General features: G+C 40.0%; 1 protein-coding gene across 1 annotated transcript in view; it reads left to right on the top strand.

Moving 5' to 3' along the window:
• The first annotated feature begins 1,436 nt into the window (after positions 1-1,436).
• Positions 1,437-8,994, top strand: part of LOC130917917 (protocadherin-16-like) — a 231,571-nt gene continuing 224,013 nt past the window's right edge. The window contains exon 1 of the mRNA XM_057839694.1: positions 1,437-1,633. The gene's annotated coding sequence lies outside the window, so the exon portion shown is untranslated. The remainder of the gene's footprint in view (positions 1,634-8,994) is intronic.

Below are 8,994 nucleotides of genomic sequence, written 5' to 3'. Positions count from 1 at the left end.
TTTAGGCATTTCAGGGACACTTCCTATTCCTATTGGGTCACTTCCGGTTGATTTGGGTGCATTTCAGGGTCACTTCCTGAACATATTGGGTCACTTTCTGTTGATTTTGAGGCATTCCAGGGTCACTTTCTATTCCTATTGGGTCACTTCCCAAAAATTTGGGTGCATTTCAGGGTCACTTCCTGTTCATATTGGGTCACTTCCTGTTGATCTGGGTGCATTTCAGGGTCACTTCCTGTTGAATTGGCGGCATTTCAGGGACACTTCCTGTTCCTATTAGGTCACTTCCTGTTGATTTGGGGGCATTTCTGGGTCACTTCTGGTACATATTGGGTCACTTCCTGTTGATTTTGGGCCATTTCAGGGACACTTTCTGTTCCTATTGGGTCACTTCCTGTTGATTTTGGGGCATTTCAGGGTCACTTGCTTTATCCATTGAGTCATTCCCTGTTGATTTTCGGGCATTTCAGGGTCACTTCCTGTTCATTTGGTCACAATCCAGGGTCACTTCTTGTTAATTTTGGGTAATTTCCATGTGATTTTCTACGCATTCTAGGTCACTTACTATTGATTTGGGGGCATGTTTGGCTCACTTCCTGTTCATTTTGGGACACTTTGTATAGATTCACGTTCCCATCCTGGTCATTTCCTGTTCATTTCGGGTCACTTCCGGGTGACATCATTTTCATATTATGTCATATTCTAGATTTTGGGGCATTTTCGGGTCACTTCTTTTTGCATTTGGTCACTTCCTGTTGATTTTAGGGCATTTCCATGAGATAAAAAACATGTACATGAAGTACATTTAAAAAAATCCTTATTACTTAGTCACTCAGTTAAAGGGTTAAACTTCAATTGTTCATGTGACAACTGTTGCTTGGTTATTACTGTCTTATTACTACATAAAGTTACTGTTATTACCATACAGTGTAATATATGATGAGGAATTGCAATTTGATTCACTGATGACTGAGGGACATACGTGACTATTGCAGCGTTATTCCCGTGTTGTTACTGTTATTAGTATATTATTGCTATTACCATGATTTAACATGTATGGAGAAGAAATGCAATGGATTTGATTCACTGATGAATGAAGCACATGCTACTACTGTGTCAGTTTCATCCTTTGTTATTACTATGTAATTACTATGTAACGACTATGTAATAGACTGTATGATTCCAAGTGATGCGAATTTTTTCTCTTCTCCCTTGCCATTTCCATTGTTCAAAGCACGGTGGCAGCAGAGCACAGCCCTAAACTCACCCCACCTCCTCGTGGCTGCTACAAGGAGGTAAAGAAGGAGGTGGAGGCAGCCAGCCCGCACTCCAGTCATGTGTTGAATACATTACATTTGGGGGAGAAAGAGAAAGAGAGAGAGCGAGAGAGAGAGCGGCTGTAGTCCACAGTTCCTCGGAACCAGTCGATTTTTTTCTGCACATCCATGCGGACGTACAACAGTGGATGCAGGAAGTTTTTCCAAGTTTGCAATTGACTTTTAAGGGGAATGGTGAGAGTGGATCTCATGAAGATGGATGCGACTCTCACTTTCTTTTTTCCACTGACCGGGGAGCACTGAAAGGACTTTTGGGGTCTTGTTGTTGTCAACCATCAGGAGAGAAGCTCATGAATGTGAGTAGATACCATGGAAAGTATTTCAACTTTTTTTGTTGTTGGGCTTGTTCTTTGCCATTGAATGTGATAGACGTCCAATTCATTTGAGCTGCCAGGGCTGGAACGTTCACTGGTTGCCAGCCTCGCCGTTCCAATGGATTGGATGTCTATCACTGTCAACGCTAAGCAAAGAGTTAAAAAATAAACAGAAAAGTACTTCTTCTGTATCTAGTAGTAAGTACGTACACGTGTGAGTACAGTTAGTGTGTCAGCACACGCGCATGGTGACGCATCATACAGCTGAAACCAAAGATGAAGCAAACCAAACAAGAAAATCTAGATTTTTGGGCTTTAATCCTGATTAATCGTCACCATTTACTGAAAAAAATCAAGAAATGATTTGCTTATTTATTATTTTTTCTTGAGATATAGCTTCTAAAATTACTAAATTTGGGAGTAATTCATTCAAATCTGCTGTTATAGTAATTAAGGCTGGTTGAATTAACGCATTGAAACCTTACGCAAAAAGCAAAGTTTTGGGTTATCAACTCATTCAAATCTGCTGTTGAAAGAGTTAAGACTGCACAAGTTAACTCTGAGTTAACCTAAAATGTGTCGTAGTGAGTTATCATAAAATTCTGTTGCAGAAACAACATTAAAAGAATCATAATTTTGCTCTTCAATGGTCACAATTTGCTGAAAAATTCAGAAAAATTATTGACTCATTTGCTTGTATTACTTAATTCCTGCAAACAGGAACAACACAGTTAACTCCGAGTTTACTCGGAGTTAACCTAAAATGTGCTGTGGCCTATACTACGAACCGAGTTCAACCTCCCCAGAAGTAATCCAGTTTACCATCGGGTAACCGGAGTTGACAAAACCTGGTTGTCTAGTTTGTGGTCAATCGGTGCTACGACGCTGATTATGAGGTTGATTAGTCGAACCTGTGTCAACCCAGTCAGAGTTACTGCGCGTTCACATAAAAGGGGGCGGTGACCAGAGTCAAACACTACTTGTGACGATGGCACGGGCACCTTACTTCACAGAGGAGGAATGCGCGATGATTAAAATTCACCCTCACCGCGAAATCCAACACCGATTCGGCGAGTTGAGCGCGACGCGTCTGTTGACAGCGAATTTACAGATCGTGTGATTTGTGAATGCGTCAATATGCCAGTTTACTTATGTCCATGAAAAGAAATAAAGCCTGCTGTCAGGACAATAAAAGAAGATTTGGTACGTTAACAGTAAGAAATAATTTATCGCGCATCACCACACGAAGCAGGATGATTGTATGTTTAGTCTCCTTGACTGTATGAATACGTATGTTCTTTTTTTTAGTTTGGGCCTAAAAAATCCAGCTCGACTCGACCCGAGTCCGATCAATCAACTTGATTTGCAGGCCCAAGCCCGACCCCCCCTCCCAAAATTTTATGTTATATTTGTGAGGACTCAGGAGAAGAAAAAAATGCGGGGATGCCATGCGTTGTTGCGTAAATTAAAGCCCGTCTTTTGTAACGAATTTTCGCTGACAAACAAGATTGTAAGATGCATATTCAATAAACATTTATATCTTTTATATTTGTGCGTCTGTCCTATCAGTGGATTTGACAATTTAATCTCTTCGAGTTGGCAGAAAAAAACGCAAGTTTTCTCAATGTTTAAATAGTCTACATATTTCTATGATTATTATAAATACATTTACACAACGAAATAACGCTGGAAAGTCCGTTAAATATATTTCTTGTATGAGAGCAAAGCTCCGCATTCATTTACATTCAGCGATTTCAACAATCAATTTGAAGCGTTTCCATACCCCACTCCGAATCGCACGGCATACAGTGTTCTTACGCAGGTATTCAGCATCACAGATGGAATACATATATTGTCCCTAGCAAAAGAGCCCACGGACAGGCACACAAGCTGCGCGGTTGTGAGGGCCTGACTCGGCGGGTTACATTAGTGACGTCCGCCTCGATCATTTGTCACAGGTAAAGAATTCCCTAAGCTGAAAATCTATATCTTTCGTGGAGTACATCTTCCGGGTACGCCAGCGGATTCTGGCGGTCCCGAAATACCCGTGCCCTACGGAGAGAGCCCCTCACAATCCGCGCGCCGATGTCGTATGGGTCGTCTAAGTACGCTGTCATTGTCAGGAGGACACGTCCGCGGAGGGGTGCTGTTTAAATAGAGCGTGGTTAATTGGAATCCTGATGTTAAGCAAGATCTAACTCTGACACGACCAGGTTTGGCGTGTGGCGTGTGTTGCCATGGCAACACTTCTCGGTTCCAACATATCCACCTTTCGTAGTCTCGCATAGCCGCGAACTTACGTCGCACGTGATAAAGTTACTCTCGAAGTTACCCTGCTAAGCCAGAAAACCGGCTTCGTAGTATAGGCCACTGTAGTGACTTATCGACTCATTTGAACAATTCCTGCATGAGAAATGACGCAAAAAAACCCATCAAAATCTATCGCAGCAACAACAACAACAACAAATTACATAATTTTGCTTTATGATCTCCATTAATCGTCACAATTTTTCTGATAATTCAGGAAGTAATTTGCCTTTTTGTTGTTGTTGTGCTTGTGGTAGTTTATAAAAATACTAAATTTGGCGGTAATTAATTCAAGTATGCTGGGACAAGTTAACTCTGAGTTAACACATGTGCAAGTTAACTTGTGTTTGAAAAGCGAAGTTTTAAGAGGTCAGCTCATTTGAAGAAAGGTCATTGCGAAATGAGCCCCCCCCCAAAAAACAACAAAAATAAACAAAACAAAAACACAATAAAAATGTGTTCCATCAATAACAACAAAAAATTATTTGTAATTTTGTTCTTTAGTCTCGATTAATCGTCACCATTTTTTGAAAAATTCAGGAAATGATTTGCCCATTTTCCAGTTTTGCTTGTGACATCGCTTACAAAAATCCACCATTTTGTGGGGATAATGGTAAATTAACTCAGATCTACTGTTACAAGAGTTAAGGTTTGACAAGGTAACTCTTGAGTTAACTCATTGAAACCTTGTGTGGAAAGCAGCTCTTTTCTCTCGATTAATCGTCACCATTTACTGTAAAATTGAGGAAATTATGAGTAAAAAACACAGTTTTCTGGGGGGTAACTAACCTAGATCTGCTGTTGTAAGTTAAGACGAGTTAACTCTGACTTAACTCACTGAAGCGCATTTTATGTCATCAATTCATTTGAACAATTCCTCAATGACAAATGAATCAAAAAACATAAAAATCTGTTACAGCAACAACAACAAAAATGAGTAATTTTGCTCTTTTCTCTCTATCAATTGTCGCAATTTACTGTAAAATTCAGGAAGTTTTGCAAAAAGACACATTTTTTGGGGGGGGTAACTAACCTAGATCTGCTGTTGTAAGTTAAGACGAGTTAACTCTGACTTAACTCACTGAAGCGCATTTTATGTCATCAAATTCAATCTAATAATTCCAGCACGAGGAAAAAAAAACAATGTAAAAAATGTGTTCCAGCAACAACAACAACAACAACAAAAAAATCATGATTTTGTTTTTTTTCCCTCTCGTTTAATGGTCACAAATTACTGGAAAAAAAAAAATCAGAAAATTATTTGCTTGTTTTACTTGTTGTATAGCGTTTAAAAAAACAAATTTGGGTGTCATCTACTGTTTTGAGTTAAGGCTGGATGAGTTAACTCTGAGTTAACTCACTGATAATTTCCTGAATATTTGCTCAGTTGCTTGTTTTACTTAATACCTTCAAAAGTCAACCTTTTTTGCGGGAGGTAATTAAACCATATCTGCTGTTATATAAGTTAAACCTTGATCAGTTAACTCTGAGTTTACGCTCACTTTCAGGTGGCTTTTCATTTTGGATTATTTAGGTTCTCTACCAGGCCACTTTTGATTGATGTATTGATCTATTGATTTTAGGGCATGTTCATGTCACTTCCTATTGATCTCGGGTCACTTCCTGTCAATCTTTTGTCACTTCCTATTGAAATAGATCCACTTCTTAGATTTTCTTCCTATTCATTTTGAGTCATTTTCTGGTAACTTCCTGTTCATTTTGGGTCACTTCCTCCTTGAGTTAATTTCAATTGTACATTAACATAAGAGCCATCCAATTAAACCTATTTTTTGGTTCTTCTGAGTCATTGGCTGCCATTGACAGTTATAGACGTCCGATCTGTTTCAACTGGGACATGCCGGCAGCGATCAAACGAGTTAAAAAAACATTTTCTTGTGTATCTAGTAGTAACTACGTACACGTGCGAGTACAGTTAAAGTGTGTCAGTGCACTCCCATGGTGATGCCTCACACTACTGAAAATAAGCCGTCTCAGCTGGGGTGCACACTTGCTTTGTGCTGCATTTGATGTCATTGCGCTTTGCACCTATTGTTTTACATACATTACTCATTTGTTATTATAGAATTACTGTTTTAAAAGAGCCACAATACATTACTAATATGGTATTTTCCAATCAGCAACCGTATATATTAAAAAAAAAAAAAAGTTTCCTCCTATGAAACAGGTCTGGATTGGATCTGTCCCATATTTATATGATGACAGATATATGGAACAATCAATCTGGCGTGCCTAAGTTTCCTATACTAGGCCAATTTTTAATTAGGGCCCAAAATGGCATTTTTTTGGTGGGCTGGGGGTTGAATTGCAAGTACCTGCGGCTTAGCGTAAATTTCGATACATTTGCGACCCTGTGAAAAAACGTAACAAAATGACTCAATGGCGCCCCCTTAAATTTTTCCAAAAGGCCTTACACATTCGGTTTTTTCAACGTAGAGCGATAAAATTTGGGGAGTTGATACCTTGTGCAAAACTGCACCAAAAAGTCTCTTGGACCCATATCCCAAACCCAACAGGAAAGCGGGTATTTTAGATTGAATGTGATTTTTCTATCAATTTACAGGATGCACTATTGATAACTTGGCGCCTAGGGAGTTAGTTGGATCCTCCTCAAAATTGGTGAGACTGTTCATGAGACATATGAGATCTAAAGTAGCCGTAAGAAATGTGTTGAGGTGCCTGATGAAAAATATTGAGGTTTAGTTGAAGCAGAGAACAGGAAAGTGAAAATGACCGTCGCCATTTTTTCTGGCCACAAGTTTTGAACACTCATAACTTGGCAGATATACAAGATATCTGCGCCAAACTTCCCATGCTTCATCAGAGTCTTACCCTGAAGGGTCCTGTAGTGGTCTTTTGCATCAACTCTGTAGCGCCAACTAGTGGCATCAGAATTCAAGGCCTTTACATGCGCGAAAACTCACCAAAATTAGCACTTACAGTGGGGAGAACAAGTATTTGACATTGGCAGTGTATCAAATACTTGTTCTCCCCACTGTGCATGCGGCTTAGCGTAAATTTCGATACATTTGCAACCCTGCGAAAAAACGTAACAAAATGACTCAGTGGCGCCCACTTAAATTTTTCCAAAAGGCCTTTCCCATTAGGTTTTTTCAACGGAGAGCGATGAAATTTGGGGAGTTGATACCGTGTGCAAAACTGCACCAAAAAGTCTCTGGACCCATATCCCAAACCCAACAGGAAACCGGGTATTTTAGATTGAATGTGATTTTTCTATCGATTTACAGGATGCGCATTTGATAACTTGGCGCCTAGGGAGTTAGTTGGATCCTTCTCAAAATTGGTGAGACTGTTCATGAGACATATGAGATCTAAAGTAATCGAAATTGTGAGTTTCCATTCACGGGCCTAGCCTGGGCAGGGTGGCAAAGACAGCCATTTTTTTGACTTAAGTAAATAACTAATAACTCTCTGATACAAGGTTCAGTCTATCTCATATCTGACGTGTATGAGAGGTATCCCAGCCTGAACACGACTGCATTTAAATATTTCCCATTAGGCTTGGCACCCCCTTCTGGGAACAGGAAACACTATTTTTTTTCACTAGACAGGCTCTTCCTCCAAGGGAAAAAAATCAACTGACCTCAAACTTGCATCAGGGGAGCCTTAAGACATGTGTTGAGGTGCCTGATGAAAAATACTGAGGTTTAGTTGAAGCAGAGGGGTCCGAACAGGAAAGTGAAAATGACCGTCGCCATTTTGTCTGGCCACAAGTTTTGAACAGTCACAACTTGGCACATATACAAGATATCTGCGCCAAACTTGCCATGCTTCATCAGTCTTACCCTGAAGGGTCCTGTAGTGGTCATTTGCATCAACTCCGTAGCGCCAACTAGCGGTATCAGAATTTAAGGCCTTCACATGCTCGAAAACTCACCAAAATTTGCACATACATGCGGCTTCGTGTAAATTTGGATAATTTTGCAACATTGCGAAAAAAAAACATAACAAAATGGCTCAGTGGCGCTACCTTGAATTTTTCCAAAAAGGCCCCACCTAGTAGGTTTTTTTTCCAATGTAGAAGGATAAAATTTGGGGAGTTGATACCGTGTGCAAAACTGCACCAAAAAGTCTCTTGGACCCATATCCCAAACCCAACAGGAAACTGGGTATTTTGGATTGAATGCAAATTTTTTATCGATATACAGGGTGCACATTTGAGACCTTGGCGCCTAGGGAGTTAGTTGGATCCTCCTCAAAATTGGTGAGACTGTTCATGAGACATATGAGATCTAAAGTAATCGAAATTGTGAGTTTCCATTCACGGGCCTAGCCTGGGCAGGGTGGCAAAGACAGCCATTTTTTTGACTTAAGTAAATGACTAATAACTCTCTGATACAAGGTTCAGTCTATCTCATATCTGACATGTATGAGAGGTATCCCAGCCTGAACATGACTGCATTGAAATATTTCCCATTAGGCCAGGGTGTACATTTGAGACCTTGGCGCCCCCGGGGAGTTAGTTGGATCCTTCTCAAAATTGGTGAGACTGTTCATGAGACATATGAGATCTAAAGTAATCGAAGTTATGAGTTTCCATTCACGGTCCTGGCCTGGGTCGGGTGGCATAGTCAGCCATTTTTTTCGGGCAACACGCTAACTTGAGTAAATGACTAATAACTTTTTGATACAAGGTTCAGTCTTTTTCATATCTGTCATTTATGAGAGGTATCCCAGCCTGCACACGACTGCATTAAAATATTTCCCATTAGGCCTGGCACTCCCTTCTGGGAACAGGAAACATTTATTTATTTATTTTTTATTAGACAGGCTCTTCCTTTAAGGGAAAAAAAATCAATTGACCTCAAACCTGCATCAGGGGAGCCTTAAAACACGTGTTCAGGTGCCTGATTAAAAATATTGCGGTTTAGTTGAAGCAGAGGGGTCCAAACAGGAAAGTGAAAATGTCAGCATTTTTTCTAGCCTCAGATTTTGAAGAGTCATAACCTACAGTGCCAACTAGTGGCAACAGAAAGTCACTCATTGTACTTATACAT

Source organism: Corythoichthys intestinalis, chromosome 6 (genome assembly GCF_030265065.1).
Source record: "Corythoichthys intestinalis isolate RoL2023-P3 chromosome 6, ASM3026506v1, whole genome shotgun sequence".
Lineage (NCBI taxonomy): Eukaryota > Metazoa > Chordata > Actinopteri > Syngnathiformes > Syngnathidae > Corythoichthys > Corythoichthys intestinalis.
The sequence above is the reverse complement of the archived record's forward strand: the minus strand, read 5'-3'. Positions and strand labels throughout refer to the sequence as shown.